Source organism: Cucurbita moschata, unplaced genomic scaffold, assembly GCF_002738365.1.
Source record: "Cucurbita moschata cultivar Rifu unplaced genomic scaffold, Cmos_1.0 Cmo_Scf00082, whole genome shotgun sequence".
NCBI lineage: Eukaryota > Viridiplantae > Streptophyta > Magnoliopsida > Cucurbitales > Cucurbitaceae > Cucurbita > Cucurbita moschata.
The window spans coordinates 422,680-437,956 of record NW_019268598.1 but is presented as its reverse complement, the minus strand read 5'-3'; the positions used below and the strand labels follow the sequence as shown (position 1 = coordinate 437,956).

General features: G+C 36.3%; 8 non-coding genes across 8 annotated transcripts; all 8 read left to right on the top strand.

Annotated features, from left to right (window-relative positions):
* Nucleotides 1-672: 672 nt before the first annotated feature.
* Nucleotides 673-754, top strand: TRNAS-UGA. Its single transcript has one exon. It is a non-coding gene; the product is annotated as a tRNA-Ser (tRNA).
* An 8,696-nt stretch (nucleotides 755-9,450) lies between these two features.
* Nucleotides 9,451-9,530, top strand: TRNAS-AGA. Its single transcript has one exon. It is a non-coding gene; the product is annotated as a tRNA-Ser (tRNA).
* Nucleotides 9,531-11,136: 1,606 nt separating this feature from the next.
* Nucleotides 11,137-11,218, top strand: TRNAS-UGA. The gene has a single exon. It is a non-coding gene; the product is annotated as a tRNA-Ser (tRNA).
* A 1,789-nt stretch (nucleotides 11,219-13,007) lies between these two features.
* TRNAS-UGA lies at nucleotides 13,008-13,089 on the top strand. Its single transcript has one exon. It is a non-coding gene; the product is annotated as a tRNA-Ser (tRNA).
* Nucleotides 13,090-13,196: 107 nt separating this feature from the next.
* TRNAS-UGA lies at nucleotides 13,197-13,278 on the top strand. The gene has a single exon. It is a non-coding gene; the product is annotated as a tRNA-Ser (tRNA).
* A 107-nt stretch (nucleotides 13,279-13,385) lies between these two features.
* On the top strand, nucleotides 13,386-13,467 carry TRNAS-UGA. The gene has a single exon. It is a non-coding gene; the product is annotated as a tRNA-Ser (tRNA).
* A 996-nt stretch (nucleotides 13,468-14,463) lies between these two features.
* Nucleotides 14,464-14,545, top strand: TRNAS-UGA. The gene has a single exon. It is a non-coding gene; the product is annotated as a tRNA-Ser (tRNA).
* A 360-nt stretch (nucleotides 14,546-14,905) lies between these two features.
* Nucleotides 14,906-14,987, top strand: TRNAL-UAA. Its single transcript has one exon. It is a non-coding gene; the product is annotated as a tRNA-Leu (tRNA).
* The last annotated feature ends 290 nt before the right edge of the window (nucleotides 14,988-15,277 follow it).

Here is a 15,277-nt window from a genome sequence, read left to right as displayed (position 1 = left end):
TTTTTTTTTTTTTTTTTTTTTTTTTTTTTTTTTTTTTTTTTTTTTTTTTTTTTTGATTTAAAAATTAAAAAACAAAACATCAATAAAACATTTAAAATGTGATTTATTTAAGCTCAATCAAACCCATTTAAAAACCATTCAACTTTTATATTTATTTCGCCCACAAAGGTTTGAACTCTACTTTTTTTTTTTTTTTATATTTGATTTAACCCACAATTCAATAAATTTTAAAACAATTCAACTTTTATATGAATCTATCTATTGACTTCAAAAATTCACTACAACATCAAGATTAATATGATGAGTGGTTAATGAATCTATCTATTGACTTTGAACACGGTTGAAATTACCTTATTGTCAACATTTTATTAATTTGATGTAAAAATTTAAAAACAAAACATCAATAAAACATTTAAAACGTGCTTTATTTGAGCTCGGTCAAACCCACAATTCAATAAATTTTAAAACAATTCAATTTTTATATGAATCTATCTATTGACTTCAAAAATTACCAACAGCATCAATGTTGGTATGTTCGAGTGGTTAAGGAGACCAACTTGAAATCTGTTGGGTTTCACCCACGCATATTCGAACTTTGCTGTCAAATTTTAAAACAATTCAACTTTTATTCGAATCTATCTATTGACTTCAAAAATTCCCTACAATATCGAGGTTGATATGTTCGAGTGGTTAAGGAGACAAACTTGAAATTTGTTGCGCTTTGCGTGCGTAGGTTCAAATCCTATTGTTAACATTTGATTTATTTTAGCTCGGTCATATGAATCTATCTATTGACTTCAAAATTTTCTTATAGCATTGAGGTCGATTAAATTTGTTGGGCTTCGTCCGCGCAGGTTTGAACCCTGCTGTCAATGTTTGATTTATTTTAGCTCGGTCTCAAACAATTCAACTTTTATATGAATCTATCTATTGACTTCAAAAATTAAAATTCCCAACAGCATCAAGGTCGCTACATTCGAGTGTGGTTAAAGAGACAGACTTGAGGGCGAAACCCTGTCGATTGATTTGGTCGATACATCCTCAACTTTTATATGAATCTATCTATTGACTTCAAAAATTAAAATTCCCAACAGCATCGAGGTCGCTACATTCGAGTGTGGTTAAAGAGACAGACTTGAGGGTGAAACCTATTGATTTATTTATTTTAGCTTGATCAAACCAACCATTCAATAAATTTTAAAACAATTCAACTTTTATTAGAATCTATCTATTGATTTCAAAAATTCCTTACAATATCAAAGTCGATATGTTTGAGTGTTTAAGGAGATAGACTTGAAATTTGTTGGGCTTAGCCTGTGCAGGTTCGAACCCTGTTGTCGATGTTTGATTTATTTTAGCTCGATCAAATGCATAATTCAACTTTTATTCGAATCTATCTATTGAGTTCAAAAATTTCTTATAGTATCAAGGTTGATATGTTTGAGTGGTTAAATAGACAGACTTGAAATCTGTTAAACTTAGGTTCAAACCTTGGTGTCGATGTTTGATTTATTTTTGAAATCTGTTAGATATGTTGAGTGGTTAAGGAGACAGACTTGAAATCTGTGAGTGGAAGGAGACGATATGTTGAGTGGTTAAGGAGACAGACGACTTGAAATCTGTGAGTGGAAGGAGACGATATGTTGAGTGGTTAAGGAGACAGACTTGAAATCTGTGAGTGGAAGGAGACGATATGTTGAGTGGTTAAGGAGACAGACGACTTGAAATCTGTGAGTGGAAGGAGACGATATGTTGAGTGGTTAAGGAGACAGACTTGAAATCTGTGAGTGGAAGAAGACGATATGTTGAGTGGTTAAGGAGACAGACGACTTGAAATCTGTGAGTGGAAGGAGACGATGTGTTGAGTGGTTAAGGAGACAGACTTGAAATCTGTGAGTGGAAGGAGACGATGTGTTGAGTGGTTAAGGAGACAGATGACTTGAAATCTGTGAGTGGAAGGAGACGATATGTTGAGTGGTTAAGGAGACAGACGACTTGAAATCTGTGAGTGGAAGGAGACGATATGTTGAGTGGTTAAGGAGACAGACTTGAAATCTGTGAGTGGAACGAGACGATATGTTGAGTGGTTAAGGAGACAGACTTGAAATCTGTGAGTGGAAGGAGACGATATGTTGAGTGGTTAAGGAGACAGACGACTTGAAATCTGTGAGTGGAAGGAGACGATATGTTGAGTGGTTAAGGAGACAGACTTGAAATCTGTGAGTGGAAGGAGACGATGTGTTGAGTGGTTAAGGAGACAGACGACTTGAAATCTGTGAGTGGAAGGAGACGATATGTTGAGTGGTTAAGGAGACAGACTTGAAATCTGTGAGTGGAAGGAGACGATATGTTGAGTGGTTAAGGAGACAGACTTGAAATCTGTGAGTGGAAGGAGACGATATGTTGAGTGGTTAAGGAGACAGACTTGAAATCTGTGAGTGGAACGAGACGATATGTTGAGTGGTTAAGGAGACAGACTTGAAATCTGTGAGTGGAAGGAGACGATATGTTGAGTGGTTAAGGAGACAGACTTGAAATCTGTGAGTGGAAGGAGACGATATGTTGAGTGGTTAAGGAGACAGACTTGAAATCTGTGAGTGGAAGGAGACGATATGTTGAGTGGTTAAGGAGACAGACTTGAAATCTGTGAGTGGAACGAGACGATATGTTGAGTGGTTAAGGAGACAGACTTGAAATCTGTGAGTGGAACGAGACGATATGTTGAGTGGTTAAGGAGACAGACTTGAAATCTGTGAGTGGAAGGAGACGATATGTTGAGTGGTTAAGGAGACAGACTTGAAATCTGTGAGTGGAAGGAGACGATATGTTGAGTGGTTAAGGAGACAGACTTGAAATCTGTGAGTGGAACGAGACGATATGTTGAGTGGTTAAGGAGACAGACTTGAAATCTGTGAGTGGAAGGAGACGATATGTTGAGTGGTTAAGGAGACAGACTTGAAATCTGTGAGTGGAACGAGACGATATGTTGAGTGGTTAAGGAGACAGACTTGAAGACAGACTTGAAATCTGTGAGTGAAAGGAGACAATATGTTGAGTGGTTAAGGAGACAGACTTGAAATCTGTGAGTGGAAGGAGAATCTATGAGTGGAAGGAGGGAGACGATATGTTGAGTGGTTAAGGAGACAGACTTGAAATCTTTGAGTGGAAGGAGACGATAGGAGACGATATGTTGAGTGGTTATGTGAGTGGAAGGAGACGATAGGAGACGATATGTTGAGTGGTTAAGGAGACAGACTTGAAATCTGTGAGTGGTTAAGGAGACAGACTTGAAATCTGTGAGTGTTGAAATCTGTTGAGTGGTTAAGGAGACAGACTTGAAATCTATCTGTGAGTGGTTAAGGAGACAGACTTGAAATCTGTGAGTGATTAAGGAACTTGAAATCTGTGAGTGGAAATCTATGAGTGGTTAAGGAGACAGACTTGAAATCTGTGAGTGGTTAAGAAACTTGAAATCTGTGAGTGGTTAAGGAACTTGAAATGAAATCTGTGAGTGGTTAAGGAACTTGAAATCTGTGAGTGGTTAAGGAACACAAATCTGACTTAAGACAGACTTGAAATCTGTGAGTGGTTAAGGAACTTGAAATCTGTGAGTGGTTAAGGAATGAAATCTGGGTTAAGGAATGAAATCTGTGAGTGGTTAAGGAGACAGACTTGAAATCTGTGAGTGGTTAAGGACTTGAAAAAGAAGACAAACTTGAAATCTGTGAGTGGTTAAAGACTTGAAAAAGAAGACAGACTTGAAATCTGTGAGTGGTTAAGGACTTGAAAAAGAAGACAGACTTGAAATCTGTGAGTGGTTAAGGAGACAAACTTGAAATCTAAGGAGTCTTGACTTGAAATCTAAGAGACTTGAAATCTGTGAGTGGTTAAGGAGACAGACTTGAAATCTAAGAGACTTGAAATCTGTGAGTGGTTAAGAGACTTAGTGGTTAAAGAGACAGACTTAGACTTGAAATCTGTGAGTGGTTAAGGAGACAGACTTGAAATCTGGGAGTGGTTAAGGAACTTGAAATCTGTGAGTGGTTAAGGAACTTGAAATCTGTGAGTGGTTAAGGAGACAGAAGACAGACTTGAAATCTGTGAGTGGTTAAGGAGACAGACTTGAAATCTTTGAGTGGTTAAGGAGACAGACTTGAAATCTGTGACAGACTTGAAATTTGTGAGTGGTTAAGGAGACAGACTTGAAATTTGTGAGTGGTTAAGGAGACAGAAATTTGTGAGTGGTTAAGGAGACAGACTTGAAATCTGTGAGTGGTTAAGGAGAAAGACTTGAAAGGAGACAGACTTGAAATCTGTGAGTGGGTAAGGAGACAGACTTGAAATCTGTGAGTGGTTAAGGAACTTGAAATCTGTGAGTGGTTAAGGAGACAGTCTTGAGACAGACTTGAAATCTGTGAGTGGTTAAGGAATTTGAAATCTGTGAGTGGTTAAGGAATGAAATCTGGGTTAAGGAATGAAATTTGTGAGTGGTTAAGGAACTTGAACTCTGTGAGTGGTTAAGGAGACAGATTTGGAGACAGACTTAAAATTTGTGAGTGGTTAAGGAGATAGACTTGAAAGAAGACAGACTTGAAATTTGTGAGTGGTTAAGGAGATAGACTTGAAATCTGTGAGTGATTAAGGACTTGAAAAAGGAGACAGACTTGAAATCTAAGGAGACTTGACTTGAAATCTAAGAGACTTGAAATCTGTGAGTGGTTAAGGAGACAGACTTGAAATCTAAGGAGACTTGACTTGAAATCTAAGAGACTTGAAATCTGTGAGTGGTTAAGAGACTTAGTGGTTAAGGAGACAGACTTGAAATCTGTGACAGACTTGAAATCTGTGAGTGGTTAAGGAGACAGACTTGAAATTTGTGAGTGGTTAAGGAGATAGACTTGAAATCTGTGAGTGATTAAGGACTTGAAAAAGGAGACAGACTTGAAATCTAAGGAGACTTGACTTGAAATCTAAGAGACTTGAAATCTGTGAGTGGTTAAGGAGACAGACTTGAAATCTAAGGAGACTTGACTTGAAATCTAAGAGACTTGAAATCTGTGAGTGGTTAAGAGACTTAGTGGTTAAGGAGACAGACTTGAAATCTGTGACAGACTTGAAATCTGTGAGTGGTTAAGGAGACAGACTTGAAATTTGTGAGTGGTTAAGGAGATAGACTTGAAATCTGTGAGTGATTAAGGACTTGAAAAAGGAGACAGACTTGAAATCTAAGGAGACTTGACTTGAAATCTAAGAGACTTGAAATCTGTGAGTGGTTAAGGAGACAGACTTGAAATCTAAGGAGACTTGACTTGAAATCTAAGAGACTTGAAATCTGTGAGTGGTTAAGAGACTTAGTGGTTAAGGAGACAGACTTGAAATCTGTGACAGAGACTTGAAATCTGTGAGTGGTTAAGAGACTTAGTGGTTAAGGAGACAGACTTGAAATCTGTGACAGACTTGAAATCTGTGAGTGGTTAAGGAGACAGACTTGAAATTTGTGAGTGGTTAAGGAGATAGACTTGAAATCTGTGAGTGATTAAGGACTTGAAAAAGGAGACAGACTTGAAATCTAAGGAGACTTGACTTGAAATCTAAGAGACTTGAAATCTGTGAGTGGTTAAGAGACTTAGTGGTTAAGGAGACAGACTTGAAATCTGTGACAGACTTGAAATCTGTGAGTGGTTAAGGAGACAGACTTGAAATTTGTGAGTGGTTAAGGAGACAGAAATTTGTGAGTGGTTAAGGAGATAGACTTGAAATCTGTGAGTGGTTAAGGAGACAGAAATTTGTGAGTGGTTAAGGAGACAGACTTGAAATCTATGAGTGGTTAAGGAGACAGACTTGAAAAAAGAGACAGACTTGAAATCTGTAAGTGGTTAAGGAGACAGACTTGAAATCTAAGGAGACTTGACTTGAAATCTAAGAGACTTGAAATATGTGAGTGGTTAAGGAGACAGACTTGAAATCTAAGGAGACTTGACTTGAAATCTAAGAGACTTGAAATCTGTGAGTGGTTAAGAGACTTAGTGGTTAAGGAGACAGACTTGAAATCTAAGTGGTTAAGGAGACAGACTTGAAATCTAAGGAGAGACTTGAAATCTAAGGAGACTTGACTTGAAATCTAAGAGACTTGAAATCTGTGAGTGGTTAAGGAGACTTAGTGGTTAAGGAGACAGACTTGAAATCTAAGGAGACTTGAAATCTAAGGAGATTTGAAATCTGTGAGTGGTTAAGGAGACTTGAAATAAGGAGACTTAGTGGTTAAGGAGACAGACTTGAAATGAAATCTAAGGAGATTTGAAATCTATGAGTGGTTAAGGAGACTTGAAATCTAAGGAGACTTGAAATAAGAAGACTTAGTGGTTAAGGAGACAGACTTCAAATTTAAGAGACTTGAAATCTAAGGAGACTTGAAATCTGTGAGTGGTTAAGGAGACTTGAAATAAGAAGACTTAGTGATTAAGGAGATTTAGTGGTTAAGGAGACAGACTTCAAATCTAAGGAGACTTAAAATCTGTGAGTGGTTAAGGAGACTTGAAATCGTGAGTGGTTAAGGAGACTTGAAATCTGTGAGTGGTTAAGGAGACTATTTTTGAAATCTGTTAGATATGTTGAGTGGTTAAGGAGACAGACTTGAAATCTAAGAAGACTTGAAATCTGTGAGTGGTTAAGGAGACTTGAAAATCTGTGAGTGGTTACTTGAAATATGTGAGTGGTTAAGGAGACTTGAAATCGAAATCTGTGAGTGGTTAAGGAGAGGTTAAGAAGACTTGAAATCTGTGAGTGGTTAAGGAGACTTGAAATCTGTGAGTGGTTAAGGAAACTATTTTTGAAATCTGTTAGATATGTTGAGTGATTAAGGAGACAGACTTGAAATCTAAGGAGACTTGAAATCTGTGAGTGGTTAAGGAGACTTGAAATCGAAATCTGTGAGTGGTTAAGGAGATTTGAAATCTGTTAGATGTGTTGAGTGGTTAAGGAGACTTGAAATCTGTTAGATATGTTTGAGTGGTTTTGAAATCTGTTAGATAGATATGTTGAGTGGTTAAGGAGACTTGAAATCTGTTAGATATGTTTGAGTGGTTTTGAAATCTGTTAGATATGTTGAGTAGTTAAGGAGACAGACTTGAAATTTGTTACAACATCGAGGTTGATATGTCTGACTTGAAATCTGTTAGATATGTTGAGTGGTTAAGGAGACAGACCTGAAATCTGTTACAACATCGAGGTTGATATGTCTAACCTGAAATCTGTTTCAAGTTAGATATGTTGAGGGGTTAAGGAGACAAACCTAAAATAAGGAGATATGTTGAGTGGTTAAGGAGACAGACTTGAAATCTGTTAGATATGTTGAGTGGTTAAGGAGACAGACCTGAAATCTGTTACAACATCGAGATTGATATGTCTGACCTGAAATCTGTTTCAAGTTAGATATGTTGAGTGGTTAAGGAGACAGACCTGAAATAAGGAGACAAACTTGAAATCTGTTAGATATGTTGAGTGGTTAAGGAGACAGACCTGAAATTTTTACCTAAAATCTGTTACAACATCAAGGTTGATATGTCTGACCTGAAATCTTTCAAGTTAGATATGTTGAGTGGTTAAGGAGACAGACTTGAAATCTGTTGGGCTTAGCCCGCGCAAGTTTGAACCCTGCTGTCGACGTTTGATTTATTTTAGCTCGATCAAACCCACAATTTAATAAATTTTAAAACAATTCAACTTTTATTCGAATCTATCTATTGACTTCACAAATTCCCTATATCATCGAGGTTGATATGTTCGAGTGGTTAAGGAGACAGACTTGAAATCTGTTACAACATCGAGGTTGATATGTCTGAGTGGTTAAGGAGACAGACTTGAAATCTGTTGGGCGACTTGAAATCTGTTACAACATTGAGGTTGATATGTCTGAGTGGTTAAGGAGACAAACTTGAAATCTGTTGGGCTTCGCCCGTAGGTTTGAACCCTACTGTCGAGGTTGATATGTCGTGGTTAAGGAGACAGACTTGAAATCTGTTGGGCTTAGCCCGCACAAGTTTGAACCCTACTGTTGACGTCTGATTTATTTTAGCTCGATCAAACCCACAATTTAATAAATTTTAAAACAATTCAACTTTTATTCAAATCTATCTATTGACTTCACAAATTCCCTATAGCATTGAGGTCGATATGTTCGAGTGGTTAAGGAGATAAACTTGAAATCTGTTGGGCTTTGTCCACGCAGGTTCGAACCCTGCTCTTGACCTGTTGTATAGACATTTGATTTATTTTAGCTCGAGCTAAACCCACAATTCAATAAATTTTAAAACAATTCAACTTTTACTCAAATCTATCTATTGACTTCAAAAATTTCCTACAGCATCGAGATCGATATGTCGATATGTCCGAGTGGTTAAGGAGACAAACTTGAAATCTGTTGAGCCTTGCCCGCGTAGGTTTGAACCTTGCTATCGACCGTTTGATTTATTTAAAATTTTCTATAACATCAAGGTCGATATGTCTAGTGGTTAAAAAGATAGACTTGAAATCTGTTAGGCTTTGCCCGCGCAGGTTTGAACCCTGTCGATGTTTTATTTATTTTAGCTCAATCAAATCTATCTATTGACTTGAAATCGGTTGCTCATGCAGGTTTGAACTCTATTGTCGACGACGTTTGATTTATATTACCTCGATCAAACCCACAATAATTTTAAACAATTCCTAACAGCATCGAGTTGATATGTTCGAGTGGTTAAGAAGACGGACTTGAAAGCTTCGCCCGTAGCCCACACAGGTTTGAATCCTACTGTCGACGTTTGATTTATTTTAGCTCGATCAAACCCAAAGATTTATAAGCCCACAATTCAATAAATTTTAAAACAATTCAACTTTTACACAAATCCATCTATTAACTTCAAAAATTTTCTATAACATCGAGGTCGATATGTCTGAGTGGTTAAGGAGATAGACTTAAAATCTGTTAGGCTTTGCCCGCGCAGGTGGTTAAGGAGATAGACTTAAAATCTGTTAGGCTTCGCCCGCGCAGGTTCGAACCCTGCTTCGATGTGTTGAGCTTTGCCCGTATGTTTGATTTATTTTAACTCGATCAAACTCAATAAATTTTAAAACAATTCAACTTTTATTCCAATCTATCTATTAACTTCAAAAATTTCTTATAGCATCGAGGTCAATATGTTCGAGTGGTTATGGAGACAGATTTGAAATCTGTTGGGCTGCTCGCGCAGGTTCAAACTCTACTGTCGACGTTTGATTTATATTACCTCGATCAAACCCACAATAATTTTTAAACAATTCACCTTTTATTCGAATCTATTGATTTCAAAAATTCCAAATCGCATCGAGGTCGATATGTTCGAGTGGTTAAGGAGACAGACTTGAAAGCTATTGTTCTTCGCTCCGCTCGCGCAGGTTCGAACCGTGCTGTAAAAAATTTTCTACTGCATCGAGGTCGATATGTCCGAGTGGTTAAGGAGACAAACTAGAAATCTGTTGGGCTTCGCCCGCAGGTTTGAACCCTGCTGTCGACGACGTTTGATTGAGCTAAAATTTTAAAACAATTCAACTTTTATTCGAATCTATCTATTCACTTCAAAAATTTCATACAACATTCAAGTTAATATGATTGAGTGGTTAAGGAGATAGACTTGAAATTTGTTGGGCTTTGCTCGTGCAAGTTCGAACCTTGCTTTGATGTTTGATTTATTTTAGCTCGATCAAACGCATAATTCAATAAATTTTAAAACAATTCAACTTTTATTTGAATCTGTCTTTTGACTTCAAAAATTCCCTACAACATCGAGGTCGATATATCTGAGTGGTTAAAGAGATAGACTTGAGATCTGTTGGGCTATGCCCACGCTCGCGCAAGTTCGAACCCTGCTGTTGACGTCTGATTTATTTTAGTTCGATGATATGTTCAAGTGGTTAAGGGGACAACATCCAGATTGATTTTTGGGGACAACATCTTATTTTAGCACGTTGATATGTATATGTTTGAGTGGTTAAGGGGACAGACTTAAAATCACGTTGATATGTATATGTTTGAGTGGTTAAGGGGATAGACTTAAAATCAGGTTGATATGTATATGTTTGAGTGGTTAAGAGGATAGACTTAAAATCAGGTTGATATGTTATGTTCGAGTGGTTAAGGGTGTTCGAGTGGTTAAGGGGACAGACTTAAAATCAGGTTGATATGTTTGAGTGGTTAAGGGGACAGACCTAAAATCAGGTTGATATGTTTGAGTGGTTAAGGGGATAGACTTAAAATTTCCTACAACATCCAACACGTTGATATGTTCAAGTGGTTAAGGGGACAGACTTAAAATCAGGTAGATATGTTCAAGTGGTTAAGGGGACAGACTTAAAATCAGATTGATATGTATATGTTCGAGTGGTTAAGGGTGTTTGAGTGGTTAAGGGGACAGACTTAAAATCAGGTTGATATGTTCGAGTGGTTAAGAGGACAGACTTAAAAATTTCCTCCAACATCCAGCAGATTGGGATTAGTTACTAGTTAGTACGTCAATGTTGGGATTAGTTACTAGTTCGTACGTCAATGTTGGGATTAGTTACTAGTTCGAATTTGATCCAAATTTATATTTTTTGGGAATTGATTGGAATGTGTTCTTATCTATTAATAGGTTTTTGGTTCACTCGACCTACTAGCAAATGCTTGTCAAAAGGCATTTGTAACTAATTGCGTAGGGGATTTTGGTTTATTATTAGGGATTTTAGGTCTTTATTCGACAACAGGGAGTTTTGAATTTCGGGATTTCTCGATCAAACGCATAACTCAATAAATCTTAAAACAATTCAACTTTTATTTTAATTTATCTATTGACTTCAAAAATTTCTTACAACATAGAGGTCGATATGTCTGACTGGTTAAGGAGACAGACTTGAAATCTGTTGGGCTTTTGCCCGCGCAAGTTCGAACCTCACTGTTGATGTTTGAGTGGTTAAGGAGACAAACTTGAAATTTGTTGAAGTTGGGCTTTGTCTACCGGTTCAAACCTTGCTGTCGACGTTTGATTTATTTTAGCTCGATCAAACGCATAATTCAATAAATTTTAAAACATTTCAACTTTTATTTGAATCTATCTATTGACTTCAAAAATTTCCTATAACATCGAGGTCGATATGTTCGAGCGGTTAAGAAGACAGACTTGAAATCTGTTAGGCTTCGCCCGTGTAGGTTCGAACCCTACTGTCGACATTTGATATATTTTAGCTTCAATAAATTTTAAAACATTAAAAAATTTCCTATAGCATCGATGTCGATATGTCTGAGGGGTTAAGGAGACAGACTTGAAATTTGTTAGGCTTGATTTATTTTAGCTCGATCAAACGGACAATCCAATAAATTTTAAAACATTTCAACTTTTATTTAAATCTATCTATTAACTTCAAAAATTTTCTACAACATCGAGGTTGATATGTCTAAGTGGTTAAGGAGACAGACTTGAAATTTGTTCGGTTTGGCCTGCGCAAGTTTGAACCCTGCTGTCGACGTTTGATTTATTTTAGCTCGATCAAACGCATAATTCAATAAATTTTAAAACATTTCAACTTTTATTCAAATCTATCTATTGACTTCAAAAATTTTCTATAACATCGAGGTCGATATGTCCAAGCAGTTAAGGAGACAGACTTGAAATCTGTTTGGGTTCGCCCGTGCAGGTTCAAACCCTACTGTCGATGTTTGATTTATTTAGCTCGATCAAATGCATAATTCAATAAATTTTAAAACATTTTAACTTTTATTTGAATCTATCTATTGACTTCAAAAATTTTCTACAGCATCAAGGTTGATATGTCCGAGCGGTTAAGGAGACAGACTTGAAATCTATTTAGCTTCGCTTGGTGCAGGTTCGAACTCTGCTGTTGATGTTTGATTTATTTTAGCTCGATCAAACGCATAATTTATTTGAATTTATCTATTGCCTTCAAAAAATTTCTATAGCGTCGAGGTCGATATGTTCGAGTGGTTAAGGAGACAGACTTGAAATCTGTTGGGTTTTGCCCAACCCGTTTGATTTATTTTACCTCGATCAAACGCATAATTCAATAAATTTTAAAACATTTCAATTTTTATTTGAATTTATTTGAATCTATCTATTGACTTCAAAAAATTTCTATAGCGTCGAGGTCGATATGTTCGAGTGGTTAAGGAGACAGACTTGAAATCTGTTGGGTTTTGCCCAACTCGTTTGATTTATTTTAGCTCGATCAAACGCATAATTCAATAAATTTTAAAACATTTCAATTTTTATTTGAATTTATCTATTGACTTCATTCAAAAAGGCTTTGCCCAGATTCGAACCCTGCAGTCGACGTTTGATTTATTTTAGCTCGATCAAACGCATAATTCAATAAATTTTGAAACATTTCAACTTTTATTCAAATCTATCTATTGACTTCAAAAATTTCTTATAGCATCGAGGTCGATATGTCTGAGCGGTTAAGGAGACAGACTTGAAATTTGTTCGACTTTGCCCGTGCATGTTCAAACCGTACTATCGACGTTTGATTAATTTTAGCTCGATCAAATGCATAATTCAAAAAATTTTAAAACATTTCAACTTTTATTTGAATCTATCTATTGGCTTCAAAAATTTCTAACAACATCGAGGTCGATATGTCCAAGTGGTTAAGGAGACAGACTTGAAATTTGTTGGGTTTTGCTTGCGAAGGTTCGAACCTTGTTTTTGACATTTGATTTATTTTATCTCGATCAAACGATTCAAAAAATTTTAAAACATTTCAACTTTTATTTGAATCTATCTATTGACTTCAAAATTTCCTATTGTGTCGAGGTCGATATGTTCGAGTGGTTAAGGAGACAGACTTGAAATCTGTTGGGATTCGCCCGCACAGGTTTGAACTCTGTTGTCGACGTTTTATTTATTTTAGCGCGATCAAACGCATAATTCAAAAAATTTAAAAACATTTCAACTTTTATTTGTATCTATTTATTGACTTCAAAAATTTCTTACAGCATCGAGGTCGATATGTCTGAGTGGTTAAGGAAACAGACTTGAAATCTGTTGGGCTTTGCCAGCGTAGGTTCGAACTCTGCTGTCGACGTTTGATTTATTTTAGCTCGATCAAACGCACAATTCAATAAATTTTAAAACATTTCAACTTTTATTTGAATCTATCTATTGACTTCCAAAATTTCCTACAACATCGGGGTTGATATGTCCGAGTGTTTAAGGAGACAGACTTGAAATCTGTTGGGCATCACCCGCGCAGGTTCGAACCTTGCTGTCGACGTTTGATTTATTTTAGCTCGATCAAATGCATAATTCAATAAATTTGAAAACATTTCAACTTTTATTCAAATTTATCTATTGACTTCAAAAATTTCCAATAGCATCAAGGTTGATATGTCTGAGTGGTTAAGGAGACAGACTTGAAATTTGTTGGGCTTTGCCCGTGCAGGTTCAAACCCTACTATCGACGTTTGTTTTATTTTAGCTCGATCAAACGCATAATTCAATAAATTTTAAAACATTTCAACTTTTATTTGAATCTATCTATTGACTTCAAAAAATTCCTATAGTGTCGCGGTCGATATGTCCGAGTTGTTAAGAAGACAAACTTGAAATCTGTTGGGATTCCCTGCGTAGGTTTCGTCAATTTTAAAATATTTCAACTTTTATTTGAATCTATCTATTGACTTCAAAAATTTTCCACAGCATCGAGGTCGATATGTCCGAGTGGTTAAGGAGACAGGCTTGAAATCTGTTGGGCTTCGCCCGCGCAGGTTTGAACTCTGCTGTTGACGTTTGATTTATTTTAGCTCGATCAAAGATCAAACGCATAATTCAAAAAATTTTAAAACATTTCAACTTTTATTTGAATCTATCTATTGACTTCAAAAATTTTCAAGAGTGTTGAGGTCATATGTCCGAGTGGTTAAGGAGAAAGACTTGAAATTTGTTGGGCTTCGCCTGCGTAGGTTCGAACCCTGCTGTCGACGTTTGATTTATTTTAGCTCGATAATTCAATAAATTTTAAAACATTTCAACTTTTATTTGAATCTATCTATTGACTTCCAAAATTTCCTACAACATCGGGGTCGATATGTCCGAGTGTTTAAGGAGACAACCTTGAAATCTGTTGGGCTTCACCCGCGCAGGTTCGAACCCTGCCATCGACGTTTGATTTATTTTAGCTCGATCAAACGCATAATTCAATAAATTTCAAAACATTTCAACTTTTATTCAAATTTATCTATTGACTTCAAAAATTTCCTATAGCATCGAGGTTGATATGTCTGAGCGGTTAAGGAGACAGACTTAAAATCTGTTGGGCTTCGCCTGTGCAGGTTCAAACCCTATTATCGATGTTTGTTTTATTTTAGCTCGATCAAACGCATAATTCAATAAATTTTAAAACATTTCAACATTTACTTGAATCTATCTATTGACTTCAAAAATTTCTTACAGCATCGAGGTCGATATGTCTGAGTGGTTAAGGAGACAGACTTGAAATCTGTTGGGCTTCACCCGCGTACGTTCGAACCCTGCTGTCGACTTTTGATTTATTTTAACACGATCAAACACATAATTCAAAAAATTTTAAAACATTTCAACTTTTATTTGAATCTATCTATTGACTTCAAAAATTTCCTAAAGCATCGAGGTCGATATGTCCGAGTGGTTAAGGAGATAGACTTGAAATCTGTTGGGCTTTGCCCGCGCATGTTCGAACTCTGTTCAAGTGGTTAAGAAGACAAATTTGAAATCTGAAGGGCTTAGCCCACGTAAGTTCAAACCATGCTTTCAACGTTTGGTTTATTTTATCTCGATCAAACGCATAATTCAAAAAATCTTAAAACATTTCAACTTTTATTTGAATCTATCTATTGACTTCAAAAATTTCTTAAAGCATCGAGGTCGATATGTCCGAGTGGTTAAGGAGACGGACCTAAAATCTATTGGGCTTTGCCCGTGCAGGTTCGAACCCTGCTGTCGACGTGTGATTTATTTTAGCTCGATCAAACGCATAATTCAATAAATTTTAAAACATTTCAACTTTTATTCAAATTTATCTATTGACTTCAAAAATTTCCTATAGCATCGAGGTTGATATGTCTGAGCGGTTAAGGAGACAGACTTAAAATCTGTTGGGCTTCGCCTGTGCAGGTTCAAACCCTATTATCGATGTTTGTTTTATTTTAGCTCGATCAAACGCATAATTCAATAAATTTTAAAACATTTCAACATTTACTTGAATCTATCTATTGACTTCAAAAATTTCTTACAGC